Here is a 19525-nt window from a genome sequence, read left to right on the forward strand (position 1 = left end):
AACTGGAAATTCTTTTTTACCTATGTATTATATCTTCTGGTTGATTTACTAATTTGGCAGTTTTCTAAAAGGAGAGAAACTCTATTGAACATCATAATTAATTGACAACTGATCTATAGAGATCGCATCTCTAATGGGTAATGGGTTATAATATATATATATATAGCAGTCAACTGCATTCTACCTTCCTTGAAACTATCTCTGTATCCCATAATATATAAAAATACTATATACAAAATATATTTTCTATGTGTTCTTTTCAGATATTAAAATATATATAATATTCTTCTCAGTCATCATTTCTCGGGACTCAAACATACACAGTTTCTTCAATATCTCCTCATAAGACTTAATTTTCAATTCGCTATCATCCTTATTAACCCTTTTGCCTGTTTCATCCAGTTCTTCTGACTCTTTCTTAAAGTATGCTGTTCAGAATCAGAGATAATAGCTCTCAGCTATTGAGAATATAGTGGAAAGATTACATTCTCCAATTTGCAATTCTGCATTTCTGTAGTCTAAAATTTTATTTGCATTTTTAATAGTTATATTGCTTCATATTTCATATGCTGCTTCATTATTCATTTGTGCTCACCTTCAGAATCCTTTTCATACTTATTATTGTAGAATAACAGAATAACAGAGTTGGAAGGGACTTTGGAGGTTTTCTAGTCCAACCCCCTGCTCTGGCAGGAAACCCTATACCATTTCAGACAAATGGTTGTCCAATCTCTTCTTAAAAACTTCCAGTGCTGGAGCAATCACAACTTCTGGAGGCTGATTAATTGTTCTAACCATCAGGAAATTTCTCCTTAGTTCTAGGTTGCTTCTCTCCTTGATTAGTTTCCATCCATTGCTTCTTGTCCTGCCTTTAGTTACTTTGGAGAATAAGTTGAACCCCCCCCTTCTTTGTGGCAGCCCCTCAGATATTGGAATACTGCTAGCATGTCAATTGCTGTGTGAAATAAATTTGATTTATTTTTTTCCCAACTAAATCTGCATTTATTTCTGTTAAATTACATTTTAAATCTGTTCCCTATCCTATCAAGATCATTTAAATTTTGTTTGTACTGTATCTTCTAAAACAGGGGTAGGCAACCTTGGCTCTTTTATGGGTCGTGGACTTCAACTCCCAGAATTCCTGAGCCAGCATGGCTCAGCATGGAAACCTCTCCCTTTCCCCTCAGCATGACTGGCTCAGGAATTCTGGGAGTTGAAGTCCACGAATCATAAAAGAGCCCTGTCCTAAAGTGACAGCTATACCACCTACATTTGTATTATCAGCAAATTTGAACAATGTTCTTACCACCTCTTCATCGAAGTCATTGGTGAAAAAGAACTGGGCCCAGGATAAGTCTGTGGCTGCACACTTGATACATTGCTCTAGTTTAAGAAGAGCTATTAATGAGAAATCTTTGAGTACAGCTTTCAAGTCAAATTTTGATCCACCCAATGCTATTCAGCCTATATATATCTGAGTTGTTAATCAGAATATCATAGGAGAATTTGTTAAATACTTTTTGGGAATGAAACAAATCCACAGCATGTCCTCAATCTATTAAGGAAGTTAATAAAAAATAAAATAAAACAAGACTTGTTCTTAACAACTTCATACTGACTTCTACCTCATTATTTTCAAGATTCTTATATATTGAATTTTCACAGATGTCAATGTCACAATGACTTATTGTAGTTCCTTGGGCCTACCTTTCCCCCTTTTTGAAAATAGGAATAACAATTGCCCTCTTCCAATCATCTGTTAATTTAAATGTATTTATGTATGCTTGCCTTTGAGTCAGTCCTGGTCATGGATAGGTCCATGCAATTTTCTAGAAAACGTTTTCAGGAGTCATTTGCCATTGTCTTCTTCCAAGGATTGAGAGAATGACTGGCACACAAGTTACTCAGTACATTCTATATTTAAAGTAGACTAGAATTCAGGTTTATCTACCTTCCACATGGTAATTTGGGATTTCTCAAAAGATTTCTCTAGGATTTCTAGATTAGAAATAGAAATAGAGAGTCCAAACTGATGTAGTAATTAAGGCACCAGGCGAGAAACCAGGAGATTGTCTTAGGCACAAAGCCTGTTGAGTGACCTTGGGCCAGTCACTCTCTCTTAGCAATGGCATAATCTTGTCTTGCCAAGAAAGCAATAGAGACTTGTCCAGAATCAACACTGACTTGAAAGCACCAAACAAAACAAAAAACAAAACAAAACAACAATAGATAGAGTTTTTGTTAGACTGTTAGCCAGGTTTTTTAAAAATAATAATAAGAAACTTCTTATTACGTGTAGAAGAATGCAGAAGAATGTTTTTGTTTTAGTCTAACAAAAACTCTATCCATTATTTGGCCTTGGAGGTTTGAATTCAATTACAGTGAGTACTTTCAAGTACCCTTAATCTTTTAAGATCAGACTGATGTGCTGATGTTTCAGTCTGGTCCTCAGTTAACAGATGGAATGAATATTTATGTTCTTAGAAGTCTATACTAGATTTCTATACAGTCTATATAGGAAACTGTAGGTCCACTAAAGAGAAAAGATGGCAAGGAAATAACAGGCAACAGGGAGAAAGCAGAACTGCTTAACTCATACTTTGCATCAGTTTTCACACGAAAAGAAACTATAGCCCAACATACCCCCAAAACCACTGCAAAAGACAAATTAGAAACCAAAATTAAAATAAGCAAGAAAATGGTAAAAGAACACTTATCCGACCTTTACGAATACAAATCATTGGGGCCTGACAGATTACATCCCAAAGTTCTGAAGGAGTTGGCAGATATTATCTCAGAACCGTTGCACCTTATCTTTCAAAAATCCTGGAGCACCGGGATTGGAGTACCTGAGGATTGGAAAAGGGCTGATGTGGTTCCCATTTTCAAGAAAGGAAAAAAAACAGACCCAGGAAACTACAGACCAATTAGTTTAACATCAATACCTGGAAAGATCCTAGAAAAGATAATCAAAAAACAGATCTGCGAACAACTAGAAGCAAACAAAGTTATAACTAGTAGCCAGCATGGGTTTTTAAAAAACTGATCATGCCAAACCAATCTTATTTCGTTCTTCAACAAAGTGACTACACTAATAGACCAGCGAAATACTGTGGACATAGGATACTTAGACTTCAGTAAGGCATTTGATAAAGTAGACCACAACCTACTCCTTGGTAAGCTAGAAAAAGGTGGAATAGACAACATCACCACCAGATGGATCTGTAGCTGGCTGGCAAACCATACTCAAAGTTGAGGCACTACCTCCATATAGAGAGAAGTAAGCAGTGGGATACCACAAGATTCTGTCTTAGGCCCAGTACTCTTCAATATCTTCATCAATGACTTAGATGAGGGAATTGAAGGGGAACTCATCAAATTTTCAGATGACATAAAACTGGCAGGAGTAACTAACAACCCAGAAGACAAGCTCAGGATCCAAAAAGATCTTGACAAACTTGAACAATGGGCCCTATCCAACAAAATGAGTTTCAATGTGGAGAAAAGCAAAGTTTTACATTTAGTAGGAAAAATCTAATGTACAAGTACAGACTGGGCAAGACCTGGCTTAAAAACAGTAACTGTGAGAAGGACCTTGGGGTCCTGGTGGACGATCACTTAACCATGAACCAGCACTGTGCATCAGCAGCCCAAAAAGCTAATACAATTCTGGGTTGTATAAACAGAGGCATAGAATCAAGATCACACGAAGTATTAATACCGCTTTATAAAACCCTAGTAAGACCTGGAATATTGCAGCCAATTTTGGTCACCATATCACGAAAAAGATGTTGAAAGTTTGGAAAAATTCAGATAAGAGCAACTAAGATGATCAAAGACCTGGAGACTAAAACATACAAAGAACGGCCACAGATCTTGGGTTTGGCTAGTCTAAAGAAAAGAAGAAATAGGGGAGACATGATAGCAGTATTCCAGTATTTGAGGGGCTGCCACAAAGAAGAGGGGGTCATATTATTCACCAAAACATCAGAGGGCAGGATAATGGTTGGAAACTGATCAAAGAGAGAAGCAACCTGGAATTAAGGAGAAATTTCCAGGCAGTGAGGACAATTAACAGTGGAAAAGCTTGCTCCAGAAATTGTGGGTGCTCCATCACTGGAGATTTTTAAAAAAAGGCTAGACAGTCACTTGTCTGAGATGGTACAGGTTGTCTTGCTTGAGCAGGGGACTGGACTAGAAGACCTCCAAGGTCCCTTCCAGTTCTATTCTATTTTATTTTAACTGAAAGAAGAGGCCAGTAATTCTCTTTATTTTGTTTTGTATTTGCTAGATTTATACCTTGTCTTTCTTCCAGAAGCTCAAGGCAGCATAATTAGCTTTCTTCCTCCCAACAATAAACCTGTGGGAAAGTGTTAAACTGAGAAAGTGTGACTGACCCATAGTCACCCAGTGAACATTTATTGCCAAAAATGGACTTGAACTCAGGTGTCCCCGGATTATTTAGTTGTCATCTTTGGTGAACAACTGTTTATTTTCTTTTCCTTCATTTTGAACTTATCTGATGTTCATTCTTTGAATTTTGTCTTAATTCATCTGATCTTTAAATAAGTCTGAGAACATCATTACCACATTGAGCTACTTATCAGTATTCTTCCTTGGTGATCTGTCCCTCTTTTCATCTCCTGCTTCTTATAATGTCTTTTTGGACTGCAGGATATGCACAGCTAACTCAGCAGCTGCCACTGAACATCAGGTATTTTGGAACTCCAGTGACAAAAGACTGGTGCCCTTCATCTCCCTCACAAATATTCCACTGGAGAGCCCACGATCTGATTCAACAAGTCTGTTGTTCATACGGCATTACTGAATCACCTTGTTCTGCTCTCATTTTTTTTCTTTCATTTCCTTGGCTAGGAGTATTCAGTTCAGTATTTGCAGCCAAGAAAAGGGGAGGGGGGAAACTACTGAGACCCGGCAAAGAAGACGAGGCAACCACATCCTGCCCAGAGCCTGAGAGCAAACGTGAAAGTCCTTCATAAGCTCGTCTGCACTTAGTTTGTTACTCCCTCCCTCCAGTTTGCAGCCTCCCTTGCTCAGTTGGCCTCCCGCACCCTTACTGCAAGAGCCAGAGGGTGAAGGTGGGGGAAAGAGAAACAAACAAACAAACAAACAAACAAACAAAAAGACATTGCTAGGAAGCTGATAGACAATGCAAGAAAAATTTTCTAGAGAAGGCATTGTATCATAACCTTCCCCTCTGTGAATATGTGCCTCAAATTTGTGTTGACTCTTAGTGACCATCTAGATACAATGGTGCGTAAAAGCTTGGCAACCCTTTTGAATTGTCAATATTTCTCCTGATCTGTTCTCCACACAGTCCAAAAAGCAAATAAAGACAACCCAATTAAACAAATGAGTCAAAAACATGAAACTTGTTCATTTATTTATTGAGGGAAATGATCCAAGTCTATATATTTATGTGTTGGCAAAAGGAGGTGAATCTCTAAGATTATCAGTTCATTTGAAAGGGAGATTAGACTTAGGTGTTTTAATCAATGGAATGATAATCCAGTGTAAGTATGGGAGGTCCTGCCTTATTTAAAGAATACAGTTCTGGATGTTCACTATCAACGTCTGATCTTTATAACATAAGGGTGTGGAAATGTGTCATGGCTGGAACAAAGGAGATTTCTGAGGACCTCTGAAAAACAATTGTTGATGTTCACCGGACTGGGAAGTTTACAAAACTATTTCCAAAGAGTTTGGGCTAATTCACAGTCAGGCAGATGGTTTACAAATGGAGGCAGTTCAGCAGCATTGTTACCTTCCACAAAATGTTTGACCAACCAAATCACATCAAGGTGTGTAAGATTTTGGAAGATCTCAAAGAAGCCCACAGTAATGTCTAAGGAACTAAAGGCCTCTTTTGCATTGACAATGCCAGTGTTCCTGAGATTATCATCAGGAGAACACTGAACAACAATGATGTCCATGGCAGGCTTGTAAAGAGAAGACCACTACTTTTCATCGCTGCTCACATACAGTTTGCAAAAGACCACATGGATAGGCCAGAAGGTTATCAGAAGAATGTTCTGTGGACAGATGAGACCAAAATAGAACTTTTTGGCTTGAATGAAAAGCAAGGTTTGGTGAAAGCTAAGCACTACATTCCACCTGTAAAACTTTTTCCCATCTGTGAAACATGGTATCATGGTTTGGACCAGCTTTGTTGCCTCTGGACCAAGATTGCTTGTCATCACTGAGGGAACTATGAATTCTGAATTGTATCAGTAAATTCCACAGGAAAATTTCAGGGTATCTGTGCATGAACTGAAGCTTAAGAAGAAATGGGTCATTTAACAAGACAATGATCCAAAGCACACAAGTTGTACAACCAAAGAATGGCAAAAGCAAAAGAAAGTCAATATTTTGTAATGGCCAAATCAAAGTCTCGGTCTTCATTCTATAGAAGCAGACTTGAAGCAGACAATTCATGTAAGGAAGTCTACCAACTTTCCTGAATTGAAGCTTTTTTGTAAAGGAGGAATGGGCTAAAATTCCTCCAAACCAAGCTGATCGACAATTATCGCAAACATTTAGTTGCAGTTATTATGCTTAAGGGGGGCACAGCAGTTACTGAAAGCAAAGGTTTGCATACTTTTGCCACAAACAAATACATCATTTTGGACCATTTTCCTCAATAAATAAATGAAGAAGTAAAATGTTTCTGACTCATTTTTTAACTGGGTTCTCTTTATTTAGCTTTGGGACTTGTGTGGAGACCAAATCACGTCTTGGCTCATCTTTATGCAGAAATATTGAAAATTCAAAAGGGTTCACAAATCTTTAAACACCATTGTAGATTTCCTCCATGGCGATCTGCCCCTTATCCTTCTTGTCCTGCCTTTAGTTACTTTGAAGAATAGGTTGAACCCCCCCTTCTTTGTGGCAGCCCCTCAGATATTGGAATACTGCTATCATGTCAATTGCTGTGTGAAGTAAATTTGATTTATTTTTTCCCCAACTAAATCTGCATTTATTTCTGTTAAATTACATGTCTTTCAGGTCTTCTGATGGTGCATGTATCACCACTGTAAATGAATCCATCCAGCTTGCTGCTGGTTGCGCTCTTTCCTTTTCTTCCACCTTTCCCAGCATTTCAGCATTGTTCAGAGAACTTTGTATGTGTTTGCATAACCTGTCCAAAGTACCGTAAGATAATTTGAGCATGATTATTTATGCCTCTAGTGAGAATTTTGGATTGATTTGTTCAATGATCCATTTGATGGTTTTCTTGGCTCTCTATGGTCTGCTCACGAGTCTTCTCCAACAGCAATGTTCAACAGTGGCAATACTCTTCTTACCCTATTTCTTCAGAGTTCAACTTTTTCATGGATAGTGTGCCACAGGGAATACCATAGTGTGCATGATTCTGCACTTTATACATATAGGCACTTCACAGCATCCAAATATCTTTCCCAGACCTTTCTTTCTAATTCATAGTATTTTAGGGGACCTAAATCCTGGAGTGCAAGGGACTCCTGCTAATATTTCTATGGCATTTTTGTGGGGATTAACTATTTCTTTAGATTAAGTTACCTATTAATTTAATATTTACTATTGCAAGTGAGGGCTGTGTGGTTGTATAGTTGAGAAGTACTTACATTGCTTGGAAAACAGTTACATGGTGCTGCCACCAAGAAGGCCCTGCTCCTAGCCACTGCACTGCATTGTCCCGCAATGGTGGGGTACAGTTATTCCAAGCCAAATTAGAGCTAATAACTCATTTGCCTTGCTGGGCTCTTCCTGTTGTTGCTCTTGTCATCACCAAATCAGTCCACTAGAATCCACAAATGCAATATTTGGCCCCAGAACCTATTTTTATTTGGGACTCATAAATGCTGCTGCTATCCAAAGATGCAATTGCCAACATAGCAGTTTCCTTCTATCTTGAGAAGGAAAGCATGAAAGCAGCAATGTATGTTCTAAAGTAGGCATAACATAGTAGTTTTTTTAAAATTCAACTAACTGGCTAAATCCAAACTCATCCAAGTATTTAAGAAATAATAGTTCTGCCTATTGCAGCTCCCAATACGTCTTTAAAAGTACAAACTCCTGCCAAACGTTTTGCCTATATATTCAGGGAGAGACCCTTTTGCTCACAAATTCCTTCTCTTTGGGACCAATGTGTTGTTTATTGTATGTCTGATCACTGAGTACACATAATAACATCAATAAATATGCAAAGTATATCAGCCATGATTCCAAAATGCAGGCATTTAACATTTAGTTTTCAACAATCAAAGTCTAAAATGTCTGTGAGACATTTTAGGCTATTTTAGCCTAGAACTGGAAAATATATAAATGCAAGGTCCTGCAACTATGAACACATTTTCTCTTATAACTATCTTAATTTACTCATCAATGGTATTTAAGGTGGCCTCTTTAGAGGATTGAAGTTTTCAGAGTTTTTTTGCATGAAAGTAAAATAAGCCTAACCATCCTTTGTAGCAAGCTAGTATGACTCTGTTACAGCTTAAAGTAGGGCAACTTCCCTTATTTGAAGAAGCTTAGATGCATCCCTCACTTCTTCCTCTATCCCAGCGTATCTCAATCTTGGCAATTTTAAGATGCATGGACTTAATTCCCAGAATAGCCGAACTAACATGATCTGTCCAGTTCTTGGTTGAATATTTGTATTCCTCAAAAGACTGGATTTACTCTACAGCAGGGACAGACCTGTAATTTCTCATTTCTGCTCTTGCTCTCAAGTGGTCTTGTATAGGACTCTCTTACAGGTAGTCCTCGACTTACGACCTCAATTGAACCCAAAGTTTCTGTTGCTAGGTGAGACATTTGTTAAGTGAGTTTTGCCCCATTTTATAACCTTTCTTGCCACACTTGTTAAGTGAATCACTGCAATTGTTAGGTTAGTAACACTGTTGTTAAGTGAATCTGGCTTCTCCACTGATTTTGCTCATCAGAAAGTCATAAAAGTGATCATGTGACCTGAGGACTCTGCAGCCATCATCAATATGAGTCAGATGCCAATCATCTGAAGTTTGATCACATAACCATGGGGATGCCACAACGGTCATAAGCGTGAAAAATGGTCATAAGTCATATTTTCAGTGCTGTTGTTACTTTGAAGGTTACTAAATGAACTGTTGTAAGTTGGGGACTGCCTCTATTCCCTTTATCCTTCTGCAGTGGGCTCCAGCACTGCTTTCTTCATCTGTGGCTGTCACTTCCATAGCAGCTTGTCATCGTTCTTTCCTTAAAATAATGCCTATTTTTATAGCCCACCACAAAGCTCACAGAAATTACATGCCCCTTGTCACTCCCCTTTGCCATAGTATGAATCACCCATATGATTTCTCTCATTCCTTTTATGTATTAGTGATTCTCTGGGCCTAATTGGGAGATGCTCTTTCAGTTGGCCAGATCTGTCCATCTTCTTCATGAGTAATTCTGGTGGTTTTTAATCAGCTGTGGCAAACCTGTTTTAAACCTGCAATACTGGCTTGAATTGTGTGAATTTGTGATTCCCAGACATCTGGAGGACCTCAGATTGGGGGCATCTGGTTTAAAAAGTTGGACTGACATCCGAATTTCCACAGGGCCTTTTTCCTAAACAAATTGAAGTGGCCATGTGATTAAACGAACTGACCAAACTCATATTGATTTAATAGATTCAATCTGGGTAAGCTAGCATATGAATTAAACCTTTTTTCCCCTTGAACATAGTGTACTTTGTGTGTGTGTACACAAGAGGAAATTATGTAGCTTATTTATTGCAAGCGTTTCCTCTGTGGTGGTGAAGAGGAAGAAGTGTTTGATAAGAATTTTTATACAAATAATTAACATTAAAACCAATCTTGTTACCAAAATTAATCAGGGCATTTAAAAAAAATGATTAAAATGCTGCACTGAAGGGTACTAAATGGTTCGTTAGGGGCTACTACATAATTATGGGTTCAACACACACACAAACACCCAGGTGGAAGATATCATGTGTATCTAAACCTCAAACTTTTAATTTCTACTTTTACTGATTGGGCTAAAAAAAGAACTAGTTAGTAGCTTCCCTTTCCCTCACCCAACAGCCCACCTGCTTCCTCTCCAATTATACTGTTCTCTTCACTTCCCCATTGTGGACGCATATGTAATTGTGGGGAAGAGCGAAGTGGGTTTAAAACCTGTACAAGTTAAGTCAACATTGTTGGAAGGACCCTTGTTCATTGTCCCCCTGTACAAATGTTCCTTGGATCTTCACCATGGACTCATCTGCATTTCATGATTTTTCAGTGGTATGGTCTTTGAGGGAAAAAAAGGAGAAAAGAAAAAATTAATGCATTTTTTTTTTATCTAGGTGATTTTTGAGATTGGAATGATGCAGACGGTAATGTGTACAATGCTAAAGAATACCAATCAGCAGAGAATTGGAACTGGATTTAATTATCCTTAGTGTAGGTTGTTTGAAATCATTGGTATTTAAGTAAGTCAGGATTTGTTTGAGATCAGCCAATTACTCTTAAGGATGAATCAATTACATTAATTAAAACAATTCTGCCTAGCTCTGGAGTAAAATTTGTTCAAGTTTCCTCTCTGCTCTGGATACACACTGTAGTATATACCCAGCATTCTCAAGATTCACATGTTGCACTAAATCATGATGTATTGAATGAACCTGTGAACTAGTTCCTGCTTATTCTTAAGTCATAAACTATGTTTTTTTTATATCACTGTGGCTGGATTTACACATTAACCAAACAGAATTCATTAGAATTAAGTTTCCAATGTTAATATAGCATCTGGAGCTTTAAATAGCATAGTTTAAAAAATCACTACCTGTTTAGTTTAAAACAAACAAAGTTTATAAATGTCTGCTAGGCTTAGTGTACTACTTTGGTTTTCTTTTTTCTTTTTAAAGAATAGTGTATGTGGGAGAAATTGAATTGAAACATTAAGTTCTTTTGAAACATTAAATTCTTATTTGCATATAAAGCTTTTGTCCCAATGCTATGAGTTATTCTATGAGTTATAGCATTTAAAATCAATACACATTAAATTCTAAAAGACCTGTCTCCCTTCAATTATTTTTTAAAAAAGTGAATAAAATATAAATCTTTTATTTCTAATTTTTTAAAATGCTTTTTTTAAAGGATGGTCTTGGGTGAAATATCAATACTTGATTGGTCTCCTGAGAAGTGGAATTTCAGAAAGCCAGACACAGTGAATGAGAATGTCCTTTTTCTTTCAGTGAAACATACCTTGGCCACCATTGAGATATAAAGAGTTTCTCCTTCAGAACATAGGAAATAGATGTGCTTGTACGGGAAGAGATGGTGCTTAAGGTATTTTGGACCTCATGTATTTAGAGCAACTGTGATATTTTAAGGTCTGAGAACAAACTGGTGATCACTGCAATCCTTGTAGATCTTGCTGCAAACGCCAATCCATGTTGTCATTGCATTCTGGACCGGTTGTTGTCTGTGAAGACTCTTTATCTGATGCACAGTTCAGTATCTAATCTACATGTCACCCAGGCATGTGTTATTGTTGTCTGGTCTTATCTCATCAGAAGTGAATGTAGTTGGCAACCTGACCAAAGGTACTCTTGCTGTAGTCCCCAGCTGAGCCACCCTGACATAAAGCTGAAAGCACTAACAGATTGTAAACTTGATTCTTAAGTGAGGTTATCATGCAACTCAAAAACAAGCTCAATTCCTATTCCTGAATCTGTCTGCTTTCTATCCATGAGCTCTTTTGTCTTGGTCAAGATTATCTTTCAATTCATTCACCCTACCCAGAACCAACTCTAAGCATCAATCAGGTCCCTGGTACTAAATGAAAATGAGAAATAGAGCTGCATATCTCACATAGGTGGATAATAAGGCACTGCAAATCTCTTGATAATATTTGCAGTAATGTCATGTAAACATACAATAATGCAGGGGACAAAATAAAATATGGTGTATTTGTGTCCAAAGGGTTATCCATGAATCATCCAACATTAATGTAAAATGGTATTTCCCAAGCCCAAGGCCAGTAGAGACATCTCCCCTCAAAACCCCCCTCTCCCCTCAAAACCTGGTGTGGATAATCTGTAAGGATAACTAATGTTATATTACTATTTAACCCAGGCCTGCTTTCCAATTAAAATAGAGTTAGATGATATTTTTCATCTAAGAATGACTAGAACTGAGATGCTACAAGGCCTTTAAGCACCTCACGCAGCAGTATTACATTAGAATTTGGAGCAAAATTATCCAATTTGGTGCACCCCAGAGTGGACTCTTCAGTTGAGGTTTCCAAAAGTCACCTTAGAATGGAATGGAATAGAACAGAACAGAACAGAACAGAATAGAATAGAACAGAATAGAATAGAACAGAACAGAATATCAGAGTTGGAAGGGATCTTGGAGGTTTTCTAGTCCAACCCCCTGCTCAAGCAGGAAACTCTATACCGTTTCAGACAAATAGTTGTCCAATCTCTTCTTAAAAACTTCCAGTGTTGGAGCATTCGTAACTTCTAAAGGCAAGTTGTTCCACACTTCTGGAGGCAAATCCGGATAGCAGAGTTTCTCCCAGTGAAGCATTGACCAGTCTGGGTATTTGATCAACCAACCTTCTCCTAATTATCTTAGTCAGCCAGAAAGACTCAAGGATCAAACATGCACGTAGTTGGCTTCATACCAAGAGTTTTATCTACTTGTCTTCCTATGTGGGGAAAAAAAGGGTAAAAAAAAAGAGAGATCTCATTTCTAGCTTAGTGCAGAATGTGACTCCTTTAGCTGTTGCTTTGTTATGGTAATTTGACCCTTTAGACAATGTTTTCTGTTGTACTAAATGAAATGTAAATGTACTAAATGAGGGGAAAAAAATAACCTCATGCTAGATATGGAATAGGAAAGACCCCTCCTTTGTGTGATGGAACCACTGTTTCTGACATGATAAAGGACAGAAGGCAGGCAGTAGAGTCAGGTTTTGATATGAGCATGGGTCTTGGTGCAAAGGCAACAGACGTCTTGTGTCATCCATCCAGTCCTTCTGTTCCTCCTTCTGGCTCTCGTACGTAAGCTCCAACATCTAGTTCCTTTTTCTGTATATCCCTATCTTTCTTGCTCAATTTCTCTGCCCAGAGAACCTTGCTTTTCAAGTCCTGACTATTTATCCCTCTCCAGACCCATGTATTACTTTCTCCCCAGTGGTGAAGCTTTAAGTCCTGGTTTCCAGATCCCCTCCCTGTTCCTCATTGCAACCTGCTAGATGCTTCCTCTCCTCCCTTCGCTTGCTTGCCCAGATTGGCGTATATGGGTGACTGAGACTTCCTGCTTGGGTGCTGCACCTAGGCTTCATGTGATTGGATGAGGGGTGAGCTATAGCGCTCATCGCTGATTGCCTTATATGGGCAGAAACTGCAGAGAAGAACCAGGCAAGGTTTTTGCCGCCATTTTATGAGACAGGATGTGGTTGGCTTGCGGTCTCTGCTAGCAGAAAGACGTTTGCTTGTGTGCTTGGTGAGGGGGAAGGGGAATTGTCACCTGCGAGTACTGTAGGCTCTGTGACCTGTTCTGAAACCTTACTGGCATGTTTCCTGCTGTACATTTCCATTGCCCTCCTCCCTCCTGCTAGGCCTATAGCTGGATTATCAGTACATGCACAAAAATTACTCGCAAGAAAATTGCAACCGGAATGGGTATTTTGTGACTATAGCAATTTCAACTGAAAAGTGATGGTCTGTCATTTGCCAAAAAAGACATGTATGGTCATGAGTCCTGATCGTGTTACGAGAAATTGGCCCCAAGGAAACTGAAGGCAGCCAGCCATGTTCTTGGTAGCAATGTTATCCAGAATCTTAACTGAAGCGCTATGAATTCATAAAACTGCAACTTGGAAGAACACCATGATCTTTGCACTGATTTTCATAGAAGTGTGATCATTTGTAATTAGTGGAGTGTGTCTTGTCATGGGTGATAAGAGTTGTAAGCTTTCAATACCTGGAAGTTTGGTTTAGAATAATATTTTTTCGTAGCTTGGCTTCTCACTAGCATTGCTTTGGTTTTCCTGATCAAGGATCTCTTATCAGGAGAGAGAAAGGGTGAAGATGACCTTGTGGATCCTTGATCAGTTAAGAATCTTCAATATTGCTGACTGTGATCTCTTAATAGACTGGCCCTATGGATAAGAGGCAAAAATGATACAGTGGTACTGTTCCTATCTGTGCAAAGTTTGGGTGATGTTTATTCACCCTTTGGCAATTGTGGCCCATCCTATCTTCTGTACTTTTTGTATATCTATGGGAACTTTAAGTACTACTGATGACCTGTTGTTTTGCTTCTCCACATTATTCGAATTGAGTGAGACTGTACAAATGTTGAATTTGGATCTAGTGATGGTTGGATGAGTTCAATGAATTAGGTTTGAATGCGAGATAGATGGAAGCATTGTAGCTATGGTTCCTGCATCAAGTGACTGAGGGCAGTTGTCTAAAGCAGCTGAGGAAAAAACATCTTAAACCTGTATTTTTCTGATAACAAAAAGCTAAGCAGGGCTGGGCCTGATGAGAGATGACCCGGAAATAACAAAACTGTAGGTCAGACTGAAGAGCTAGAAAAAAAAAATCTCAACTTCTATAATGTTGCTAAGAAAACTAGATGTATTTGTGAAATCCTCAGTTGAGTTTTACCTTACTTTAATCTCTCTAATGGATTATTCTCGGCAGATTGGAAGTGAAGTTGGCTTAGAAGTTTCTACTGTGGAATGGATTAGACCAGGGGTGTCAAACTTGCAACGTCATGTGATGTGTCGTGACATATCGTGACTTTTTTGCCATTGCCGGCAATGGGGTGGGCCCAATTTCGCTATGATGCATCTGGCCTACGGGCTGGCAGTTTGACACCCCTGGGTTAGACTATGGTACTATAGCTATAACATACAAATAATGATTGTAGGAACTGGGTATACCTAGTCTAATGAAAAGAAGGACCAGGGGTGACAAGATAGCAGGCTTCCAATACTTGAAGGGCTGCCACAAGGAAAAGGGGGCCAACTTTTATTTACCAAAGCACCTGAAGGCAAGGCAAGAAACAATGGATGGAAACTAATCAAGGGGAGAAGCAACCTAGAGCTAAGGAGAAAATTCCTAACAGTCAGAGCAATCAACCAGCCAGAGCAATTGCCCCCATCACTGGAGGCTTTTAAGAAGAGACTGGACAGCCATTTATCAAAAATAGTATTGCTCTCCAGCATGAGCAGGGGGTTGGACTAAATGACCTCCAAGGTCCCTTCCAACTCTGTAACTGTTACTGTTATAGCACTGATTGTTGAGTGGTGTTATTCTATCATCCTAAAAATGTAACTGACAGCTTCCATCAGTAAGAATGGCAGTTCATACTTGAGGATTCCTAGCCTGGTGAAATTGGAACAGCAAAAAAAAAAAGTTTTTGGGCAGGGAGACACAACATTGTGTGATCCTGTTCTTAAAGAACTTATAAAGGATCTACTCACATTCTCCTTTTAACACCACAGATGCTAGATGCCATCATCTTCTGTTATTATTTTGCACTGAATAAAGCCCCAATGGCAGGTGAGACCTTGTCCTTATTAAAAGAGAAAGGACAGCTGTCAAGATAAAGGATAATCGGAGTGAATACTTATAAAAACATGAGTCTATATCAATTTGCCTTTCACCTCTCTTTGTTAGGCCCTATGGATGCATTGAACAATGTAGGATACATTGAACAAACACCCACAGTCCATCTGGGTATCATAAATTTATATTTATGGATCTATGAAAAAAATATAGTATCTTTTTAAACCGTGCTGGTGCAGTAACCAGCACTTTCTAAACCTGAACAGGTAAATAGATGAGTAATTTCTGCTGAAACGCAGAAACACTCTTCTATAGTTATGGGGTAGAGTTTCCATATTTGCTCGTCCTCATTGTGTTTCCTTCCTGTTCCATTTCAGTGGTAAGTGGAATTACACTGTATCAAACAAATACAACTTCAACTGTTTACAGATTCTGTTTTTTTTGACCATATAATACCTATCTAGACAAGCCCGTCTACAATGCAGTGTTGGCTGTTCTAGAATTTGCGTGCTGGTTGGCAAAACATGTCTTATTTTTCCGTACACTATATGGTAATTTGCACAAAAATACCATAAATGGACAATTCTAGACAAGGTTGTGGGGGAATGGCAGATGCACATGACAGAGGATTAACTTCATTATTTTGGGAGCTGCCCAGAGTTTGGAATATGACAGGTGGCTGTATAAATGTTTTAAATAAATAAATAAAAATAAAAAACCCCTTTTTATAACTGGTGGAAATTCTTACGGTTCAGACTTCAGAATATCATAACCTTTGCAATGGATCTTCACCATTAAATAAGTAAGATGGCCTGTCAAAAAACAGTTGCAGTTTGAACTGAGAACAAACTCATGCTTTCCAAATACAATTCTGCAGAGAATAATCTACATAAAGCAGCTGCCTGACTCAATTCTAGACTAAATGTGACAAAATAAAGTTTTCATCTAAGGAAGTAGGCATAGGCTAAATTCATACAATATGCTTAAGCCACGGGTTTGTTGGCTTTGAGGTAATAGCTGGCTTTTGTACTAGGCAAGTTGTGGTGTACTTAGTAAACCATGTCCCAAAGATGCTTTTTCACGAGGCCACTGAACTTCCTTGTTTTTCTTTGAAGACGTTTCGCTTCTCATCCAAGAAGCTTCTTCAGCTGAGAAATGAAACGTCTTCAAAGAAAAACAAGGAAGTCCAGTTGCCTCTTGAAAAAGCACCTTTGGGACAACCATGACTTGGATGACTGAGAATCTCCATAGACATTTAGTAAACCATTGTTTAATGTAATGTGTGAACTAAGTCCTAAGAAATAATTACATAACAATTTCAATTATTATTTGGAGAAAAATATATACAAATTATGGCAACATAGCTGAGATTCTTAAGCATAGGTCTCATTACATAAGACATAACTCGTGGTAATAAAATGTAGTTGTCCAATTAGATTATGGCTTCCCATTTTAGGGGATGTCATTTAAAAGCAAACTGTTTTCTATCAAAGTGGACCATCCCTGAAGCAAATCCCATGGCCTTCCATTGGACAGCATGCTGTGAAAGATTGTCAGCTCCAATATAGAAAATGTTGGAGATACCAGGAGTCAGCATTATAAAAATAATCTTGCGCTACAGGTAACTATATGAATAATAGCCTTTATAGGTAGACACAGACATAGGTAGACATCTCCAGAAGAGAAAATAAAACATATTTAAGGAAGAAGTTCAGTCCTCTTTCACTTTTATAGTTCTCATCACTTTTATATGCTGAGTACCTGTAAAGAGAGATAGGTCTAGTAAGCAGGTCGAGGGAAAACTGTAACCCCATTATAATTCTCACAAAATATCAGATTGTCTGTGTTTCAATAGATTGTTGCCAGTAGACAGCAGTTCAGTTGCTGCAATGTTCACCATGCTGGTTCCTACACTGATATTGGACTACTTGTTAGGTAAGTCAAGAGATTCAGGAATAGTAGTCCAACACACTGGATGAGTATCAGTTTGGAAAATTGGTTTATTAGTTATACTGAGTTCAAGCACTACGGCCTGGCAGTCACAGAGATGATGCAAATAACTTTCAGTGTAGTTTTAATTAAAATGGCCACTGTAGAGATTTTATGAAGGGAGAGGAAACATATGTGCTACTCTGATCTCTTTGTAAAAATGGTAATCAGTTTAAAAAAAAACCCCTCAAATCCTCTCAGCTCATATGGTGCCCTAAAGGTGGTAGATTTATAAAGCACGACTTCTGAGCTATGCTTTTAGTATTCCCCAGTTTGGAAAGGAAACACGAGCCCTTTACAGAGTTAGGTAACATTATAAAAAATACATTTTAACCTTCATATTCCAGATTACATTTCATCTTTTCCCATTGGTCCTTAGCCCTTAATTTAAATGTGATAATCAGCATACCTGAAACTATCCTATTTAATCTTTAACAAAGCTGTGGAATGGGCTAAATGAGTTGCTTGCTTGATCAGAGAGCTAGCATAAGATCACAGAGTAAGCAAGTAGAGACCTTTAAGTCTTCTATTCCACTCAGCTTTGTCAACTATACAGTACCTGTTTTTTAAAAATATTTAGTGCCCCCTTGTGGCCAGCTGCTTGCATTTATATATTCTGCCCTGTTGCTTACGAAAATTAAATGGAGGATGCCTGAAACGTAAGGAGAGCATAAACCAGCCCATTGTGTCTTCACCCTCCCTTTTCATTTTTGGCACTGCTTTTTTCAGTGACGCAGGACTGCTAATGGCACACAGTTATTTTAAACAACACAATTTCTTTTGTGTTTCAAATCTGAAACCTATTTATTTTGCATTGTGTCGTGGATATGGGTACTTTTATTCAAAAGCTAATCAGTATCTAAAATTATTTCACATAGGCCTTGTTTGGCTGTCTTTTTTTAAGAACCTAAATATCAGTCAAAGGAAACTTGGATTTCTCCAAGCAATTTTAGGTGATGGTTTCTAAAGTTAAGAATGACAGAGACATGGCCATAAAAATGGTTAATGCTTTCACTTTAGATCATATAGAAAAAATAGCTAGCTTCTACCTTGCATCTAGACAGTGATACTACAGGAAATTGCTGCTATTGCCACCTTTTGGTTAGAGTCATCAGCTTTGGTGTCACAGACTAAACTCTCAACTTGCAATCTAGATCCGACAATTAGCAAAACATAAAAGTCGGGAGAGCAAGTGAACAACACTACAGTGAAAAAGTAGGCTTGGGTAGGCTATTGAATGCCCTCTTAAGTATTTTAATGTCAACTCCATCAGCTTCAGCCAGCACATCTAATGGCAAAGGATTGTGAGACTTGCACTCCAAGACACGTAGAGGGCACCAGGTTGCCTATCATGAAGTAGAGCATTAATTGCATGAGTGTTGCAGTGACATGTGATTACATATAGCAGTTTTCAAGGAGTCTAATGTTACCTAAGATATGAGGAGTCTGTCTTAACCTTGACAGGCAATAAGAAATTCACATTTCCTAGTGATTTTTTTTCTCATATGACTACAAAAATTAGATGATGGAATCCCAACACAATGGAAAGTTACAGGTTGATGAAAGCTGCCTTAGAAGACTGATTCTCAGTCATCCAGGCCATGGTTGTCCCAAAGGTGCTTTTTTTTTTCTTTCAAGAGGCAACTGGACGTTGTTTTTCTTTGAAGATGTTTTTTCACTTCTTGGATGAGAAGTGAAACATTTTCAAGAAAAAACAAAGGAAGTCCAGTTGCCTCTTGAAAGAAAAAAAAACACCTTTGGGGTTGCCTTAGAATAGACATGTCAAACTTGTGACGCCATGCGACATATCGGAGCTTTTTCTCCAGTGCTGGCAATGGGGTGGGCGCGGTTTCCTGGTGACGCGCGTCTGGCCCATGGGCCGGCAGTTTGACACCCCTGCCTTAGAAGGTGTCGATAGAGTATTTAATTACAGGTTAGCTGTCTTTGTGTTTAAGACAGCAGGAAAGACAGTTTGAC

The sequence above is a fragment of the Protobothrops mucrosquamatus genome, unplaced genomic scaffold, assembly GCF_001527695.2.
Source record: "Protobothrops mucrosquamatus isolate PMUCROS unplaced genomic scaffold, P.Mucros_1.0 scaffold8, whole genome shotgun sequence".
NCBI lineage: Eukaryota > Metazoa > Chordata > Lepidosauria > Squamata > Viperidae > Protobothrops > Protobothrops mucrosquamatus.